Source organism: Micromys minutus (genome assembly GCF_963924665.1).
Source record: "Micromys minutus genome assembly, chromosome: 2".
Lineage (NCBI taxonomy): Eukaryota > Metazoa > Chordata > Mammalia > Rodentia > Muridae > Micromys > Micromys minutus.
This window is the reverse complement of record NC_137971.1, coordinates 49,694,029-49,714,142: the sequence shown is the minus strand read 5'-3', so window position 1 is coordinate 49,714,142 and position 20,114 is coordinate 49,694,029. Positions and strand designations below refer to the sequence as shown.

At 49.3% G+C, this 20,114-nt stretch overlaps 1 protein-coding gene and 1 pseudogene across 2 annotated transcripts in view; both read left to right on the top strand.

Moving 5' to 3' along the window:
• Positions 1 to 20,114, top strand: part of LOC308417584 (RNA-binding protein 42-like) — a 431,329-nt pseudogene that overhangs the window by 54,275 nt on the left and 356,940 nt on the right. The window lies entirely within an intron of this gene.
• AHNAK (AHNAK nucleoprotein) overlaps positions 10,526 to 20,114 on the top strand; it is a 29,466-nt gene continuing 19,877 nt past the window's right edge. Inside the window, exon 1 of the mRNA XM_080912290.1 lies at positions 10,526 to 10,661. The gene's annotated coding sequence lies outside the window, so the exon portion shown is untranslated. The remainder of the gene's footprint in view (positions 10,662 to 20,114) is intronic.

Sequence of the window (20,114 nt, the reverse complement as noted above, 5' to 3'; positions counted from 1 at the left end):
TTTTTGCCTATGCCTGAGACATCACTGTGGCAGGGCAGAAGTTTTCAGAAGAGCAGAAGTAGAGGCCTGGCCTCAGTTTGGTCTTTATTGTCCTGCTTCTTACAATGATGCTGTTGTAGCTGGGGAAGATGAAAAACAGGGTGGTGTGATGGGGCTTAATTACTACCAATTCTCAGAAGCTATGCTCCAGACTGTAACCATTGAAGAAAGTGTCTGCTGACCATGCTGAACTAAGGGGTAGCTCACAGTGTGCAGTAACTATCACAGCTACTGCTCTCTGTATCTGTATGGGTTAGGTTTCTGGTGTAACCTTGTGTAGTCTTCATGTTCAAGAACTGTATGTAAATGGTGCAATATTTCTATAGGGCCTACATCTACCCAGTGCAGTTAACTGCTCTACAGAAGATGGTTAGATAGGGAAGTTCCATTTCCTCATATATGCCTTAGGTGAGTGGCTGGGTAACATTGTCTAGCTTAAATGCTGCAAAACATTCTAGAAGACTAGCCACTTGGGGTAGGTACTGGCCTGTTAGGATCAGCTCTGGTCATATCCTTTGTTTTAAAGATGTGTGTTTGTGTGCACACATTGCATGATTGTTCAGGAACCCCTGGAGGCCAGAAGAGGGCATTGGAGCCCTGGAGTTGGGAGTTACAGGCAGTTGTGAGCTGGCTAGTGTAGTACTGGTAGGTAGGTCATCTGGAAGAGCAAGTACTTTTAACTGCTGAACCATCTTTTAGCCTCATTCATTTCTGAAACAGTTCTTACCGTGTAGTCCAGGCTGGCTACAGACTTAAGACTCAGCTTCAGCCTCCCAAGTGTTAGGATTATAGGTTTGGGTGCTTGGTATTCATCCTTTCTAGAAAGGAAGTTTTATAGTTTCTCAAGAATTTATTTTTTTTCTGCCCCAGACGTGTTCTCAGTAGCCAAAGCTAGACTAGGCTAGCAGAGATCCTTCCTGCCTCAGCTTTCCAAGTACTGGAGTTATAGGAATATGCCACCATATCTAGAGCTCACTTTAGAAATTAGATACTAGGCTGGGTCTATACTGCAGTTGGTAGAGTGCTTGCCTGTGGTCATTCCTCTATACTACATAAATCAGTTGCGGTGACACATGGCTGTAATCTCAGCATCCAGAAGACAGGCTAGGTTGCTACAATTTTAAAGCTATCTTGAGTATTACCAGAACCCTCAGTGCTATGTAGTAAAACTTACCTCTAAAGACAAGACATTTAGGTTTGGTGGTACCCACCCTTCAAGAAGTAGAGGCCAGACTGGGCTACTTGAACTATGGCAAAAAGCAAACGAATTAGAAACTAATATTTGCAGAAAGTTGACTTCCTTAGTTTCTTGTACAGAATTTTGTGCCTTTGTGTTTTCTTCTCCCATCCCTTAGTTAAGGCATAGAAGGGTCCTGGGAGGGAGAATAGTGACCTTACTAGGGATAGGACTACTATGTATTTGGAGCCATGAACCTGCTGGGGGGTTTTGTTTGTTTTTGTTTTGTTTTGTAAAAGAGTGGGTGGGTAGTGGGGGCTGTAGTTTGGAATCCAAATAGCCAAAGATGGGTTGGTTCTTGTTCCACTGCTGCTCCTAGGCAGCTCATCGCGAGTTAGATCCAAACTTGTCTCCTGTGCAGTTGGCCTCAGGTACTCTCAGTACTAGATGCTGGTGTGGGGTGTGTCCCATATCTTTGTAGCTGGGGCCTCACTGAACCTGTCAGACTCCTAAATTCCTTTTCCCACCCCACCCCCTTGTGCAATCTTCCAGTTTTTGGTGTCCCTGTCGTTTTTTTCCAGTAGCAGAAGATTGCAACAAAAAGGCTACCTGTGTGCTACTTAAAGGCAGGCCTTAGTCTGGAGGATAGAGTTCTTCAGGGTGGGCCAGTGTTTGGGCAGCAGTCTGCCAAGCAGCCTACTTTGATCTGGACTGGAGGTGGGCAGAGACCCTCACCTTTAGCTTCCTTTCCTCTCTGAGCCTGCAGGAAGGGTGACTCATCTGCACATCCTGCTTCATGCTTCTAACCCTGGTGGCTTGGTAGGGTGAAGGGTGGCCAGGTTGTTAAAGGTCCAGAGCACATGGGTTAGAGATGTGAAAAGAGGGTATGGAAGGCTTTTGAAATGGGCCCCTAGGAAAGAGTTAAAAGAGTTTCTAAGGGGCGAGAGGGGGAAGGGGGAGGACTTGGCCTTTTTTGCAGAAAGGGGAAGCACATCTGGGGTTAGTTCGGTTCCACCCTGCCCTGGGGAGGCCTGAGTCACCACACTGCCAGCCTGGCCTTCCTCCATCTCAGTTTGGGCTGGAGGCATCTTGTCAGAGCCTAGTTCTTTCTACCATCAGCCACAAATACAAGCATGAACCTGTGAATGTCTCTGGCTGCCAGGTAATTTTATTTGTGTGCCAGAGAGGTTCTTTGCTACCAGCCACTGTGTAGAGTTGGCACTACTACCCACAAGTTGGCAAAGTTAGGGGTCAAGGACAGAAGAGGAAAGGATGTTGGGAATGGGTCAGGCTGAGATCTTGGAAAACTCATGGAAGGAGGCCATTGTATCCACTTAACGGGCAGAATTTCAGCTCAGAGGGAGGCTGAAAGAAACTAGAGGGGTCAGGGCCTGAGTTGCAGATGTCTCAGAATCTTTACAGTCTGGAGTGTGAATGGGAGTGCGGAGCCTTGGTTTAGTTTGTAGATAATACTGGCCATAAGCAGCTATTTTAGGTTTGTTGGTAATTCTACATAAATTGCTTATTAAAAAGTTAAGGTTCTTTAAAGTTCTATCAGAATAGACCTAGATTGTCTTTTTTCCCCCTTTCATGTCCTGCTTTGAGTAGGGTCTGGACAGCTGCTGTTCTCCCTGGGTTGGACTCAACCCACCAGCTGCCTACATGCCCCAAATTTGCTACTTCCCCCTTTGAAAGATGCCTCTGTGTGTGTGTGTGTGTGTGTGTGTGTGTTGGTTCTACAGTATTGAAGAGGAGTGTCTTAAGGGCCCCACCCTGAAATGAATAGTTTCTGTGACAACCAGCACTCCTTAGAACGTCCCTCCATATATATCAGACTTGTGTTGGGAGGACATAGCCCGCCCAGGCTTTCAAAGTGGGAGACCAAAGTTATAATATCGTAGCTCTGGTCCTTTGTGTGTATGGATGAGTTAGGGGTACCCCTCCCCCTTAATGCTGTGCCACTGAAATATTGATGCCCCTGAAAGGGAAGCTGCCACCTGCTTCTGTCTGTGCACTAAGGCAGGCTGGCATGGATCCCAGACTAGGCTCTCTTAACTCCAGTGAAGTTCTGGGATGTCCTGTGCTCAAGTGCCTAGGGCTTGGGGTAGAGAGAGATCTTTCTCCAGGGGATATCTGCAGAGTATCGCTAGTCACTTAGGACTACCTTGGGTACATAAGTATTGATTTATCTTAGATATCTGTTCTTGGAGCTCATTGATAATAATTTGGTGTTTTTCTTTTAGAGGGTTTTTGAACTCGGGGTAGGGAGTGACCTTGTACTTCTGTTTTCCATTTACCTTAGTGTTAGGGTTACAGGTGTGTGATCCAGAACCTGCCTTATATAATGCTGGAGACTGGACCCAGGGCTTCGTTTATGCTAAGTAAGAAAGCACTCTACCAACTGAGCTACATCACCATCCCTGATACTGCACAGACCAGGAGCTGGGGTGGTTAGGCTGTTGGGACTATTTTCTGATAGGATCTTCCATGGAATGTGCCTCTATTTCCAGCTGTCCCATCCCCTTCCAGCAGCAGCTGTCATGTGAAGGCCTCTAGCTGGCTCAGCCTTTTTGCAATTATCTGGCTAGTTCTGCCAGCATTGGGGTGGACAGTGAGGATGGGCAGAGCTAATGGCAGTTGGGAGCATGGCAGGGCATGAGGGAACTAACGGGGGAGGTTGGGGGGAGGGGGCCTGGGTTTGAGGGCTGAGGAAAGGGGTTGCTTTCCTAGGCCAAACGGGAGGAGTAGAAAGGGAGGCAGAAAGGCTCCCATCATAGGAAGTGGGGGCTGAGGTGGGACTGACAGCTTTGTAGACGTAATAGATGTAAGGGAGAGTGAATGTTTGTTGTAGCCGGACCCTAGCCAGTCATCAGGGAGAGCCTCATTTCCCCTGACTCATAAACTTCAGAGCTATAACACTTTCCAGCCAGCCCTTCACCATGTGGGGAGTCACACAGTCCCTAGGGTGTTGGCTGCCTTACGATGGCAATGCCTCTGCCTGGCCCTGCCCCACCCATTCCCATTCATTTCTACTGCTAGGACAGGGGTTAGTGAACACACACTTTTTATCCTACTCTCTTCAAATAGTAAGTATCCATTTCTTTGACTCAGCCTTACAGAATGTACCTTACTTGGGCTGTCAGTAAGACCATCTCAAGTCATTCTTCATCTCACATGCCAATGAACTGGAGCCCAGAGAGGGGAAGTGACTTATCACACATACTTCCAAGTCTCAATTCTTGTGGCTACATACTGAGTCACCTTTGCTCCTAAGTAGGAGAATGCTCCCCTCAGGAGATGATGGTAATTACAGTGGATACAGAACAAAACTTGTGGAGGGCAGGAAGTAGGCAGCTTCCAAAGGTTCTAGCAGCTTAGAGCTGCTAAGAGTTTAGCCCAGTGCTAAGAAGCCTAGAAGTGAAGCAAGTCCCAGGGCAGGGTCAGCTACAACAATCTAAGTCCTGGGGCGGGCAGAGGGCATAGGGTGTAGCAGAGGCAAGACTGAGTGACAGGAACCTCAGCTATGTGGGTGACTCAGGCTTTGGACAGTCTAGGCCCTTCCTTCTCAGCCTAATCTTAAGCTGAGCTTGGGGAAGTGTGAGCCGAAGAGGGAGGGAAACCCAGGCTGGCATTCTTTTCCCCCAGGAAGGCAGGGGAAGTTAGAAAGCTGATTCCGGAGACTGGTGTTCCCCAATGTTTCTGCCTCTCCCTGTCCCTTTGCAGAGGAAGAGCGGGCTGGGCCAATTTTGTTTACTCCAGCTCCCTCTCTGCTCCTGTGTCCAGCATTGCTTGCCCAGTCTGAGTGCTTGTCTTCTTTACCTCCCCTCCTCTCTCAAGCAGTCACGCTTTGCCTCAATTTCTTTTTCCAACAGCACCCCGATGCATGGAGTCTCTCCATTAATGTCATTGGTACCCACCCTTCCCTCTGCTTAGCTCTTTTCCTTTCTCTGGATAGTCTTTCTAAGACTTGGGTCTCTCAAGACAACACCATCATTCTTGTTCCCTAACCAGTTTTAACTTGAACTCCAGCTGGTCCTAAAGGTTTCATTAGGACCCAGTGCCATGAGGGTTTCCCTGTATTAGTTTAATTCAAGAAGTCTGATGTTAGTTACAGGCTGAGATTTCTATTGACCTGGGGAAAAGTGATCTTGTTTTTGGTTTTGTATTTTGCTTAAGAGGTAAGAGTTCAGAGTTTGAGAGTTGCTTAGGAAATGTTAGATTCCAGAACTAACCAGTTGGTTGGCTGGCTGGGAAAGACAGTAGATTAGGAAGAGTAATGAGTGAATGGAGAAGCCTGTTTAACAGGGTCCCCTAGTGCTGGGTGGGGCTTGGCGGGTGGAGGTGGGCACTGGGAGAGCCCTGCAGTACTCAGAAGTGTTGCCAGTCATTTTTCTGTATTTAAGGGTGCCACCCAAAAGGACCTTCAGTGGGGGAAAGAGTATGTTTCTAAACTGTAGACAACAAACTTTGATTTCCTTTCTAGGATCACACTTAAAAAGCTGTTGGTTTCTTTTCTTACTTTTTTTTTTTTTTTTTTTTTTACTGGTTTCAGAAAAAGGGACTGTGGCAAGAAGGGAGGGGAAGGGGAATCCCCTGGCAGAGCGCCCATCCACAGAGCTCCCCTTTGTGGTTTCTATGGAAACAGGCATAATAGGAACAAAACATAGTCACGTTGCTTGGCAACCTAGGAGCCTAAGGTTCATCACACACATACTCATGACTTCTTCATTTCAGGGAACCCCCCAGGGTAGGAGCGTCATTCCTGGAAGTTGGGTTATCCCAGTGCTGAGTCCTAGAGCTCTTGGCGCTTTGTGAATCTGGAGGACTGAGGTGTGGGGCACTTCAGGAGGGTGATGCAGTGCCACCGTACAGTGTTGACAGGAGTCTGAAACCTTGAAAAAACACGTTTTCTTTGCAATGTTAGGGCAAAGTGGATTCTTCTAAAGTTTGTGTGTGTGTGTGTGTGTGTGTGTGTGTGAGAGAGAGAGAGAGAGGGGGGGGGGGCTTCTGCATTTGGTATTGGGTGTGGAGTAGCAGAAAGAAATAGGATAGAAAAGACAGTATTCCATTTTCTGAACAGGAAATTTTTCTAGCAAAGAACTGAGAAGACAAGGTAAGGGGTTTTAAGCCATTCCTTCTGGGCTAATTACCTGGAGGGCAGGGATTCCATCCTGCTGAGTTCCCTGTTACCTACTGACAAGTCCTTGGGCCCAGTGTTGGATGGACAATAATGTTTGTGCAGCTGCAACAAAGATCTACACATAGAGGAATTGTTTCCTGCGGCTGACAGTCTGCTGGAGATTTGAGAGGCAAGACATTTGTATAAGGAGCAAGGGTGTTGGAGCCAGTTACATCTAGAAAGCCTTTTAGATTAAAGTAAATTATATCACTGAGGGCTGGGGATATATCTTAGTGATGGAGTGTTTGCCTGGCATGGACGAGACCCTGGCTTTGATCCCTAGCATTACAATAAATAAACAACTCTTGTTTCTGAGTGATTGCTGAATGTCTAACACCTACCCAGAGCTCATGAAGAGGGAAAATCCCTTTAAGGAGTGTAGATGTGTGGGAATTTTAAGTTTTCCTTTGCCAGCTGTGTGACTTTAGATAAATCTTAAATCGGTAACCCCTCTGAGACTATTTCCTTATCAAGTCCCTCCTCAGGAGATGTGAGCTAATATGTGAAAATCTGTAGACTGACATACAATGGCATTATGGTGGGGGTGGGATAAGGAGCCATGGCATGGGCTGGTGGTGGGCTTGAATTTCCACTTAACACTGAAAAAAATGTGTATGATTCTTTGGGACAAAGGTCTCACTCTGTAGCACAGGCTGGCTTAGAACTATATAATTTAGGCTGGCCTGGAACTCAGTGATCCTCCTGCCTCACCCCCACTGAGCATTCAGATTTACAGACGTGGAACCATCATCACACCTGTCTGAAAACGTGAAAACCACCCCTTCCTCTGGGCTAATTACGAAGCCTCAGGTCTGGTTCCAATTGCATGGTCATGATCTTTAAGGCTTTGAAGGATGGAGGTTATTCCTTCTCTGTCCCCTCAGCCAGTTCCCAGAACTGATGGGAACTGATGATGCCCTGACCAGGTGATCTGGGCAACCTTAAGCTTGAATGAAGTGTCTGGACAACAATCCCTGTACTCAGCCTTGCCCTCCTGCCTTCTTCCCTGTTGACCAAGAGGGTGGCCAGAACAAACAGTGGGGCAGATGCAGTTGGCTCAGAGCCCAGGAAGCTTTCCCTCTTGGAGATGCAGAGTGCAGCAAGGTTGAGGTGTGTGGTGCCCACATCCCTTCATTTTCTTTCTCTCCTGTGCCAGCCTCCTCCTCCTAACACTCATGGCCAGAATGATCATTGCAGATACCCCATGTCTTTGGACTTATATCACTTCATAGCCACCTTCCTGAAAACCTAGGGATAAATCAATTTCCATTTGAACATGCATCAGGGAACTTGTTCTTTCAAGGAATGAAATGAAGACCCCTGAAACAAGGTTTCTCTGTGTAGCCTTGGCTGTCCTGGACTCTAGACCAGGCTGGCCTCAAACTCAGAGATCCTCCTGCCTCTGCCTCCTGCATGCTCGTATTAACACCCAGTTGAAGATGCTTTTCAAGATTAACAATCTGTTGGTAGTGGATTAACTGGTGAGTTTTGGGGAGAGAGTCTGGGTAGAGAAAAAGGGAGAAATTTATATTTTGGTTTTGTGTTTCTTTTTTTTCTTCCTTTTTCTCTTTCTTTTCTCCTTCCTTCCTTTTTTTTTTTTTTTTTTTTTTTTTTTTTTTGAGACAAGGTATCATGTAGTCCAGGTTTACTTTGAATTTTACATAGCCAAGGTCACAGATGATCCTGACTCCTAGGGGTCTCGGTCAGACAGCCTCAGAGTGATGACCCCACTAGGCAGTTTATTTTTTATGATTCTGCTTCTCTATAATGCTTAAATTTCAAGGACTGGGGTGAAGTTCAATTGTACAGTGTTTCATTTCTCACGTAGGAGGCCTTGGGTTTGATTCCTAGTACTCAGACACAGAACAACTAACAAATGCCCTTGACCACTATGGAGGCACTGATTTAATATCAACAGGAATTACCTGGCTAGTAGGACTGTCTGTCGAGTACTTCATTTTATTCTTGGTCTACATTTAAGAAGTGAAATAAATGCTATTCACATGTAGACAGGGTCTTACTATGTAGCCCAGGCTGGCCTCAGACTCAAGACTTTGCCGGTCATTGCCTCTTGAGTTCTGAGATTAAAGGTATGTACCACCATTCCTGGCTCAATAAATGTATGAGTACACTTCAAAAATGAATAAAATAAAATGTCTTGATGTGGCGAACACTTGTCATCTTGGCATTTGAGAGGCTAAGGCAGAATTGTACATTTGAGGACAACCAAACCTTCCTTTGAGGTCCAGAACAGCCTGGGCTCCATTGTAAGACCCTGTTTCAGTAGATCAGGATTGGGGGCTAGGAGGTGACTCACCCTGTTCAGGTACTTGCCACCAAGCCTCATGACCTCTTTGATTCCAGGAGAAGGAGAGAACAGACTCCCACAAGTTGTCCCTGGACCTTCACATGATCATGCATGCGAAATAAAAGAGAAAAAAAATGGCTGGCTCTTGAGTTTTATTTTTTTGAATTGTGTTTTGGCCTGATCCTCACTTTGTATTTCTGGATGGCCTGGGGCTCACTTTGAGTTCATCCTAGTGAGTCCTGGGAAAGAAGTGAATTGGGGAGGGGGAGTGTTGAGCCTGTTGACAGTGTGTTTGTAATATCTAGTGGGTTTGAGGGAGGGAGGGGGGAGGAGAAGAGGGGAGGGGAGAAACGAACAACGTTAGTAGCCAAGTCTCTGCTTTGCCTGTCTTTACATGCCTGTGCCTGCCTGAATTTCTACCTACATTTCTCCACCCTGGTGTGTCCTTTATATATGTGTCTGTTCTCTGTCACTCCCTCCTCTTGTCTCCCTCCCCCCATCGCCTGTACCCTGTGTGGTAACTGGACCTGGACACAGCCCCCAGGGCTGGCAGCAGACTTGCCTGATATTTTTAGCCCGTAAACATGTTTGCCATTTCAGAGGACAGGGCAGGGCTGGTCTCAGCCCCAGCCCACTCATGATCTTGGAGCGAAGGTGCTCCTGCCTCAGGCCAAGGTCTCAGTTCTCCAGCTTGAGGTCTCTTGGGGCATTTGGGAAGGAAGGGAAACTGGAGTGGGCAGTTGGGTAGCCACCTGCCAGGGAGGGTAGAACTCCCAGGGAAGGGAGGTGTGGGGGGGGGGGGATGTAGCCAGAAGATCTCTGCAACCCCATCATTAAACATTTAATAAAATCCACATATAGTTAGAAGTGGCTGTGGGAATTGGCTGTAAATTGGGGAGCTGAGCACTTGCAAATGGGAATATGGGGGAGGAGCTGTGACAGGGGCCCCGAACTGGGAGGCAAAGAAAAAGCTGTATCTTGGGTTCCTCGAGCTTAATGGAACAACAGTGGTTCATTACTTTAATCCCAGGGAGGCAGAGGCAGGTGAATCTGTAGGGCTACCAGGTTCTAGCCAGTTCTAGGACAGCTGGGGCTACACAGTCTGTGCTCCTTCCTCCAAACAAACACCCAAAAGGCATGGGGAACCGGGTTTACAGAAGAGGGAGGTTCCATGGCTCTTCTAATGGCTGCAGGCCTGACTGGTGTCACTGCAGTGAGGAACAGCACCGTGGTGTGTGGTGCATAGGTGGTTTCATTCCTAGGGGTCGGATCTAAGTCTAAGAGTCAGTGTGTCTTGTAGAAGAAGAGAGCCTGAAGGCGAGAAATGGGCGAGGCTGCAAGAAGCCTGGGAAATGAGAGGAGGCTGGGGCCTGGGACTAATGTATCTGAGCTTGAGAGAAAGCTCAAAGGTCTGTGTGGAGGCTGGAGGTCGAGGTTGAATCATCTGAGCTTCTTGGCTCTTCTGCAGACTAGGTTGATGCTGGATTCCAATCGTGAGGGTGAGCCTCTGCCCCTGCGTGCTTCCAGGAATTTCTTGCTGGCGAAGACACATACACTGTTTAAAATGGAGTGGGAAGATCCAGACCCGGGATAGGAGCACGAGATGGGATAGAGAAGGGGAAAAGGCGACGCCTCCTAGTCCCTGAGCCCCTTCAACGTTCTCCTTTCACCAGCCCATTCCAGGGTGGCTCCAGCGTTGGTCTCGCTCTCGGGTCCTAGCCCTGTTCGGGCCCCGCCCGGCCCCGCCCTTTCCCCACAGCTCGGGGCAGACCCGCCCGAGGTACAAGAGCCGCCTCCGCGCGCGGGGGCCCGGCCACTTGGAGCAGCTCTGCCGCGGGGACTGCACTGTCCGCCCTGCCAGACCCGCCCTGACTGGGGCTCGCCGTCGCCAGCAGTCACAGCTCTGCGACCTCGGGCCCTTCGCCGGCTATGGCTGCGTCCTGGGGTTGATCTCACAGGTAGGGAATCGAAGCGGTGGGCGGTGAGGTGTGGGGTCAGGGTACGGGTGACCAGGGGAGGGAGGGACTCGGATTCGGTGCATTTGAGATAGTGTCAACTGCGACGGCTCCAAGTTTGGAGCAAACCCGGCCGCGTACGGCCGCTGGGGCTGGCGACGCGTCACGCTTCGGGAGTAAAGCTCTTTCTCCGGAGTTGGGGCCAAGTTTAAGAAAGTTAGAAAATCGCTGCGAAGTGTGCTTCGATGCGCCTTAGGCTTTTCCGGCTGGTGGATTGTCCTCCCAACGGCATTGCAGGGCGTTCCTGGTCTGGTGGTCCCTCTCTTTAGGGCGGTGGCTCAGAGCGCTACTGGGTTCCTATTCCATGTTTACTGGAGAAGTTTTCCAAGATTGCCCGTCTCGCTCCCCTGCACCGCGTGCCCCCTCTGCTGTCTTTCGCTGTTCCCCACACCTCCATCTCGAACTTCGTGTCCGGAGTCCCCTCGGCCCCACCCTGCTCTGTACCACCGGCCTCTCCCTTTCTGGCTCCTAGCGGCGACTTCAACAGCTCCCCTTCAGCTGCCCCGCCCTAGTCTTGCCCCTCAGTGTTCCCAGATCCAGAAAACTCCCTTCTTTCTCTAAGGCGTCGGAGCTTGGAAGTTTGCAGCGTGCCTCCCTGTGGGATGGGTGGGAGTGGGGGGGGTGGGGAACATAATTAGGGAGATTCCTGCGCTGGGGTGGGCGGGGAGGGGGCTGTGCAGTCGGCACAGCCCCCAGAACCTCCCTTGCTCCTTCTAGGGGCGGTGCTTTCTCCCCACCCCACCCCACTCCCAAACTCGTCCGGGCGGGATGGCCCCCGCCCCAGCGCCTGGCTGGATTCCAGCAGCCTGAGGAATGTAGTGGTTGGAGCCGGTGACTAATTCAAACCAGAATTCGGGGGGGGGGGGGTGAGGGGCAAAGAGGAGGGGGAAATGGGGCCGTGTGTAGGCGGTTGGGGCCAGAGCGCTGGGCGTAGGTGAAGGACTTCACTGCTCTCTTTGGAACCCTCCACTTTCGCAGTGCACGCCAGCGGAGAGGGCGGGGGGGGGGGGGGCAAGATCCTACTGTGTGGTTGGAAAGGCAGCATGCTTAGGGTGTGTGCAGAGAGCGGTGTTATGTAAGGCTTTCCCATGCAGGGAGAGGGTGTGCAGTGTGCGGGAGCCTGGGCCTCCTCTGGCCCAGTCCCCTTGGAGTGCCAGGGCGGGTTTGGGGGACGCAGAACCTTGGTGGCGCTGGGTTGGCAGAAGGACTAGCTGTACGTGGCGATGAACACCGGAAGACTCTTAGTGGGGCCCCGGGGATATCCTACAAGTCAAATGGAGCTCTGACAACGTAGTGTGCCTGGAGTGTGTGTGTGTGTGTGTGTGTGTGTGTGTATACAGCTTGCCTGCACACTCTGTCACTTCTGCACACTGTGACCACAGAAGATTGTGCGCATGATGTCTGGGTTGGCACCCAGGTTTGACAGGGTGTGGCCCTAGGCTGTCTCTGAGGACACGCGGTGCTCTGGGGTTGCTGGTATTGTTCCCAATGTCCCTGTTCTGTGGAGGGGATTTGTAGAAAAGCTTCTGGAGATAGTTGGGGTCCTTGGAGAGTGACCTGAAATTCCCAGGAGAGAAAGGACCCAGCGGTCTATTTTTGTTCCCAGAACACTGCTGGACTCCCGACAAATGGGTTTGAAACAGTCTGCCCTTAAACTTTAGCAATGCCAGGGACCACCTTACCGTGCCCCTTTCATATCAGCAGCCTAACATATGATAGATGTTGGGATCAGTTCACAAGATCCAATGATTCAGCTAGCTGCTGTCCTCATAGGTGACTGGGAGAGGGCAGGACACACAGGAAGATGCCGTGGGAAATGTTTAGGGTCTCTACCCATATTGAGAATAGCTTAGGTGAGTAGAATGGTTTTGGTCCTGCCCTATTAGGGAAGTCCTGGGGTAGGGTGGGTCTTTTCCTTTTCCCAAGCCGAATGAACCAGTAGCTTTCTTTTCTTTCTTTTCCTTTTTTTAAACTTGAAAAACTGTGTGTGTGTGTGTGTGTGTGTGTGTGTGTGTGTGTGTCTGTGTGTGTGTGTTGCCTGCATCTGGTCTATGGAGTATGCAGATTGTGTAGTAGAAGGGACCCCCTATTTAAGGGGTACTTCCTTGGTCTGAGCTGAGTTATGGGGCAAGGGGAGTGTGGGAAAGGAACTGGGAACTTCGGAGCTGAGCTAGTAAAGGACCCAGAGGCCAGGGTGCGGCCAGGGTGCGGCCAGGGATGACATCTAGAAGATGTCTGAACTCCTTTCTAAAGCTCTTGTCCCTGAGTGCTTATGCAAAGGGACAGTGTGAAGAGAACCAGGACATTCAGAGAGACTGGCGTGTGAGTCATCCAAGGTTAATGTATAGAGGTCATCCGAGATGCTGAGGGTCTAGCACTCCACAGCTCCGGGCCCAGGAAAGGACCAGAGAGCTCTGTGGAAGAAGGGGAAAGTAGCATTAGTTAAGGACAGAGAATGAGCTATGGGGCCCCAACTCACTTCAGGCCTAAAGAGACTCTGCTTAGAGGTTCTGAGCCTTACCACACCTCATGCTCTACTTGGAACTGTCTGTCAGGTTCTGGCAGAGCACAACACCCTGAGCCCGAGGAGCTGGTTTGAGGGGTTGGGGTAAAGCTGTGGGGGTGGAGGAGTGTGTTGGGCACTGGGGTGTGGTCACTCCCTTTTTCAGAACTTGGGAACTGCCCGGAGACAGACAAGAGAGGCAAACTGGGAGAGCTAGTCTGACTTCTGAAGGGATCTTTGCCTGGACACCCCCAAGTTTCTCTCCTTGGGGCTGGGCTGACCACGTGCTTATATTCACTTAGGTTAGAGGAAGGGAGGAGGCTGCCAATTTAGAGTGTGCAGTACACCTGGGCCCCTTTAGGCTTCAGCCAGGCTCTCAGGAACCTGCAATTCCTTGATTTGACCACTGGATCGTCTGGCTGGCTTCCGAAGCCTTCTTGATCATAGTACCTGTCCATGTCTGTGTGTGTCCAGAAAGTGTCAGAATGGGGGGTGGTGATGTCACGGAATGTTTCTGCTGAAATGTCTGTGTACTTCGAAGAAGCTTCCGTTTCTCTCTCCTAGCCCCAGTTCCCACTGGGACTAAAGCTCAAATAATTGGTCTTGGGTCTGTCAGTTTGCGTTACAAGAGTTGTTGTTGTCCACTTTCTGTGAAGACACCGTCTCAGAGTTGGTGTCTTAATCCCAGAGTCCCATCTAAGGCCAGATGGCTATGAGAGAATGTCCTGTTGGCTATTCTTGGGGCCCTCACACTGTGATTGGCCTCCCGGGGCCTTGGAGAGCAGAGGCAATGACTGACCGACCTCTCTAGGGTGGAAGTTCCATGTCTGTCTGTGTATGTATGGAGTCTGCTCTATGAACTAAGCTCCTTTGTCCTGTACAGGTCCAGGCCTTGAAGTTTGTGTCTAGAACCCCTCAGGAGGATAGGGCACAGTCCCTACAGATGGAGGTCGAGCTGGGCAAAGCATTGCATACAGCCTGTCAGGGAGCGGCATCCTGCCTGGTCCCTGGGGCCTGGAGCGGAGGTTCTGGGGGAAGGGGAAGTGCCTGGAGCTGACCCTGGCTACGTGTCCTGGCTAGGAGTGGGTGGGAGGGAGCATTGCAGCCGCTGTTTGAAGACCTGGCTCTTAGTCTTTTTGTTACATGGCTTGACCACTGGGGGGCAGACATGCAGCACTTACTAGGGAGCTGGGTGGGGCACAGGGTACAGTGGAAACTGTATTCTACCCCACAGAACAACAACATACTTCTCCCCCCCAGGTTCCTCAACCGTAGGACACTGCCTTCAGAGTTGGTGTCTTAATCCCAGACATCCTGTCTAAGGCCAGTTCTTTCTTAGTGTTGTGTCCTGATGGGGAACTTCCCACTGGGTAATACGACGCTGTCTTCAGTCACTAGTGCTAGGAGAGGTGGAGAGCCCCTTAGCTAGGGGAGGGAGAGGGACTCTCCCTTCCTGTTGGAAGTGAGAATTTAGAGCTTTGGGGATTGCAGCTTGTTCTAAAGAGTTGGGGGAAAATGTGCATGGCCAGAGTAGAGAGGAGGAGAGGTAGGAGTCAACAAGTAGTCATGGGTCTTGTTATAGCTGTTCTCGAGGTAAATGAGGAAAAAAACCCAGCATGGTGGGAAGGGGGAGTTGGGGAGGGGGATGCTAAAGGAGGCTGGGGAAACTTCCTTCTGGTAGTTGTGGTAGCATGGCTGACCATTGAAGGTTGGTGCAGACACAGAGAGGAAGGTGTGCACCCAGGGATCTGAGGGACAGGTGGACAGGTGAAAGATACCTGCTGTGAGTCATAAAGCTTACCACAGAGGACTGCCTAAGCTGGGAAAGGTTGTAGAAGGGGCTGACAAGGGTCTTTATGAGCTTCTGCATGTGTATGTGTGTCTTTACCCTTATGTCTGTCTCTGAATATTCCTCCAATATCCAGGTCACCTGGGTCTTGTTGATTTAGTTTTCTTTGACTGTTCCCTTCCATAAGTTAAAAGTGCCCCATCATGTCTGCTTAAGTAGCGTCATTTCCCTAAACTTTAGGTATTCTTGTCTTAGCCTCCTGAGGACACAAGGTTCATTCCTGTAAAGTTTGTTGTGACAGGATTTCATGTATAGTCAAAGCTATCCTTGAACTCACTAGATAACCCAGGATGGTTCAGCCTCTTAAGTGTTAGGACGACAAGTGTGCACCATCACGCCTGTCTCTGCTAAATATTAGTTTTTTTTTGTTTTGTTACACATGTGTCTTTTGTGTACACATGTATGTGCATCCTCATGCTTTGGCATATGTGTAAATGTTTGAGGACAACTTGAAGGCGTTGGTTCTCTTCTTCTACCATGTGGGTTGTGTTGATCCAACTCAGGGTAAGTGCTACAAAGAAAAACATCTCTTGTCTTCCATGTATCAGCCTGAGAGAAATCCTGAACTAGGTTTTGGAGAGTTCAGGCTTTTGAAAACCTTGAGATTCCTGTCTCTTAAAGACCCAGCTTCAAAGAGACTCAGAATCAAATGCTGGGTCCGAGGTACCTACAACTTTGCCTAGGCAGGCCCATCGTGAGGCTGGTGGAGCAAGAGCAAGGGTTCTTGCTCTCTTCTGGTGGGTACTCCCATCTGGCTCACTCTTTCTGCTCCAGCACAGGACTTGCTTCTGGGTGTTTGTTTCTCTTATGGGTCTTTCTCTGCAGTTTCTTCCCACAAGTCTCGTCATATATATATATATATATCTGTGTCTTGGTCTCTTTGCTTGGTTGAAGACTGTTGGATTGGGGCTTGACTCCTCATTCCTAAAATAATGTTAATTCATCACGTAGGATTGTTTATACAGGAGATATCAGCGGCACAGTCCTGGCAGGCAGGGTTCTGCAGAACTTCTTCTTCTTCTTCTTCTTCTTCTTCTTCTTCTTCTTCTTCTTCTTCTTCTTCTTCTTCTTCTTCTTCTTCTTCTTCTTCTTCTTCTTCTTCTTCTCTCTCTCTCTCTCTCTCTCTCTCTTTTCTTGCTGAAAAAGGTTTTTTTTTTTTTTTAAATTATCTTTAATATTTGTTTACAGCCCAGGAAGCTCCCTCAGTCATCCTCCTCCTCATCCCGACAGTTCCTTATCCCATTCCTCCTCTCCAGTCTCCTAGAGGATGTTCTCCACCCCCCTACCCTGCCAGGCTTCATCACTCCCTGGGGCCTCAAATCTCTTCTCTCACTGAGGCTAGACCAGGCAGTCCTCTGCTGTGTCTGTGTCGAGGCCTCGTACCAGCCTGTGTAAGCTGCTAGGCTCAGCGTCTGAGAGATCTTAGAATTCCTTCTCTTAACTATTGAGGGCAGGTCAGTGTTCATCTCTCTCTTCCCCTTTGGGGAATGTTTATGACAGTATATCTATTGTCCTTCTGGGTGTGTCTCTCTTCTGACTATCCAACCCCTCACCTGGTTAGGAGTGTCAGTCAGGGCTTTCCCTCTGGCAGAGATCTCTGATTCTAGCTGTGAGTCATTATGTTCTTGGGATGGAAACTCTTTGTCCCTGGCCTCGTGTATATAGCAGGTTGGTTAGAGCATGTGAGTACAACAGTGATGGATGGTTCTGTTCCTGAGGTCCTCCTTGATGTAGGAGAAGGACTTCTGTCTTCCCTGACGATTCTGTGTGCAGGTTGTGCTAGGCAGGTCCACTCCATGCACCGTTCTGGCGCAGGCCTTGTCTTCCGGTTTGACCCATTCAGCCACTGAGGCCCTAGGACTTGGCTTGGTGTACACACACACACACACACACACACACACACACACACACACACACACACAGAGAGAGAGAGAGAGAGAGAGAGAGAGAGAGAGAGAGAGAGAGAGAGAGAAATGAAAGATCCTGTCATCTTGACACCTACAGTGACTGTCTGTAGCTGCAGCAGCAACTGCTCTGAGCTCTCACTGTTGGGGAAGAAAGAAAGGCCTAGTTCCCTGAGGACAGAGGGGACAGAATACTCTTCTGGATGTCACTGTTGTCGGGACCCTCTGCTTTTGAAAACCCTCTGGATCTGCACAGTATGGTAGCAGGCACGTATGTTTGCTGCATTTTTTTTTCTTTTTGTGTGATTTTCAACTGCAGAAGGGACATTGTGTTGTGACGTTTGGCCAGAATCATGCTCTATCTGTGAGTGCTTTCTGTTTTTACTTAGAGCATCCTCACTCCTCAGTCCTCTGTTCCCCAGGATGCTACCATAGGGGAGATTTTCATACCCTTGCTGTCTAATGTGGCAGTGGCGGTTAGGCACCTGTAATGTATTGCATCTTTAATTTTGAGCCAGTCATGGCAGAGCACTTTTGTAATCTCAGAACTCAGAAGGTGGAGGCGAGGATCAAGGAGTTCAAGGTTCTCAGCTACAGAGCTGAGGTCATCTTGGATAATATGAGTCCCTCTCTCGAAAAGCTAAAACCAAACCAAAACACCCCACAGGGCTGCAGAGATGGCTTGGTAGCTAAGAGTGAGCACTATTCTTTCAGAGGACCCAAGACTGGTACCCATGTTGGGCCTCTTAACAACCACCTGTAACTCCAGTTTCAAGGGAATTCAAGACTGCTGGCCTCATGGGCACACATGTACATATCTACAAACACACATAAAAAATCACGAAAACTAATTTAAGTGCTTATTTATGTGCATCCATGTGTTTCTGTGTGAGTATATGCACATATGTGGAGGCAGACATGGAAGCTAGAGGGCATGGGATTCCCTGGAGCTGGAGATGGGCGTGAGTCACCTGACATGGCTCTGGCAGCTGAACTCAGGTTCTCTGGAAGAGCAGCAAACATTCTTTCCCACTGAGTCATTTCTCATCTTTTTCCCCCCATGTGTGTGAATGTGGGAAACCACAGTAATTTAATTACCTGCCTAAAATGATTTTATTTTTGGCTTTTGGAGACAGGTTCCCATGTAGCCCAGGCTGGCACTGAACTTGTGCTGTAGCTCAGGCCACCCTTAAACTCTTGATCTCCCGGCTTTCCCTCCTGAGCGCTGAGACTGTAGGTGGTACTCCATTCCAGGCTTCATTTATATAACCACATGTGGCTACCATGTTAGCAGATCACATTTGACTCCTTCCAAGCCCCAAAGGCTTGTGACGAGTGACTGAATTGTGAAGAATTCTCCCAACCTCCAAAGACCTTTTTAATTTACCTGGAGGCCTGACTTAACCTGTAGGGGAGGAGAGGGAGGAACATCTGGGCTGGCTGCAGGCTCCATTAGTGGAGGACAGACTGGGAGCTGCCGCCCAGATGCAGAAAACAAAGCTTGTAGCCACCATGGCCTCCTATCTCTCATATGCATCCCATGGCTTTCTGGACCATAAGGTGTTGAGAAGGGAGTCCTTCTTGGTCAGTGGCAGAGTAGACAGGTATTTGGGTAGGGACAGCTTGCAGCATGAGTCTGGTGGTTCCTGTTTGCCATGGTTGACAGCTTTTCAGAATGACTTCTCTCAGTAACCTTCTGGCATCTAAGGACCCTTGTCGTAGGGCTCAGTATGGAGAAGGGAAACAGGGAAGCCCTAGACCCTCTGGCACTTGGGGGCCTGGCCTAGGTTTTAGGCGTGACCCTGTGCATGTCTGGAGCTGTTGCTGCAGACTTCAGTGACTCACCATGGAAGGAGGCAGGGTGGGGCAGCCATGTGGGTGAGAGTGAGCTGGCTCTCTTCCTCTGCTGGCTCAGCACCAGGATGTTTGACTGAGCAAGGGGCCCTGCACAAGGAGGAAGACTGGTACTGGGGAACCTGAAGGGGTGGCTTGAGACTCTTACTTTCCTGTTTCTGCCGGGATTCTGTCTTTCAGTCTGGCTTCTCAGTGCTGGTCTGGGGTAGGTCAGACAAGGAGGTGCCAGTTTCAAGTTGGGAAGAGTCCTTGTGGCTTTGCTCTTAAAGCAGCCTCTTCTGCCTGCTGGGGAGGGAGGGGTGTTTCCCTAGCTCAAACCTGCGCCAGCAGGCTTCTCTCTTGTCTTCCCTTACACTCTAGCCAGCACCTGTGTTGTCAAGTAGGCCCATGATAAACACTGTGTTTATGAGTTTGTCAAGTTTGAGAACAGGTGTGGTGATCTAGGTTGTTGGGGTTTTGTTTGTTTGGTTCTTTTTGTTGTTTTGTTTTGTGTGTGTTTATCTTTTGTTGGTTTCTGCCTGAGACTGGACCTGCTAAGTGCCCTGGGTTTCTAAGAGCCACCATCCCATCCTAGAGGCTAGTTCCAGCACCTTGGAAGCCTCGCTTATATTTTGTTCCCTGAGATGTCGCTTAAGACTTCTGGAACATTGTGGAACCCAGTTGGTCACACCCAGAGTCCCTTGCTTATCACTTGTATAGACTGTAAGTCTTTTAAATGTCCATATCTGGCACAGGGAATGCATTTAATAAATGTCTAGAGGATGCATGAGTGTTGGGAAGTAACAATCTAAAGCAGTGTACAATTAAGTGCTGGGCTGGGCTCTGTTTGTCTCTGGCTGATTTCCTTTGCAACATCGAGCACAGACTCGGACATACGGGAGGTGATCAGTATACATGTATTTATGATTGTTGACTAATTTCTGGATGTAAACAGTTTCAGGGTGGGGTGTTGGGTGAGGCTCACCACAATTTATAGAGTCGTTCACAGAGTGTCACAGGTATGCTTTTAGGTGGCTGACACTGGTGCTTTGTGTAGGTGGTCATAGCCACCATTTTGCTGGGTGCTTTCTTAGGGTACCTGTGCAGCTGATAACTCATCCTGTGACGAGGAGGGACGCCTTCACCCATGGTGTCTGTCCTAAAGTCCAGTGTGGGCAGCCACATTGCCTTGACTAACTAGAGGTCCAAGCTGGGCTTTCAGCTTTGGGAGCCTAGTGGGGATGGGGCTACCTTTGTTTAGGCCACTGCCAGGAGCATGGCATTTGGAACTTCCAGCTGGTAAGAGT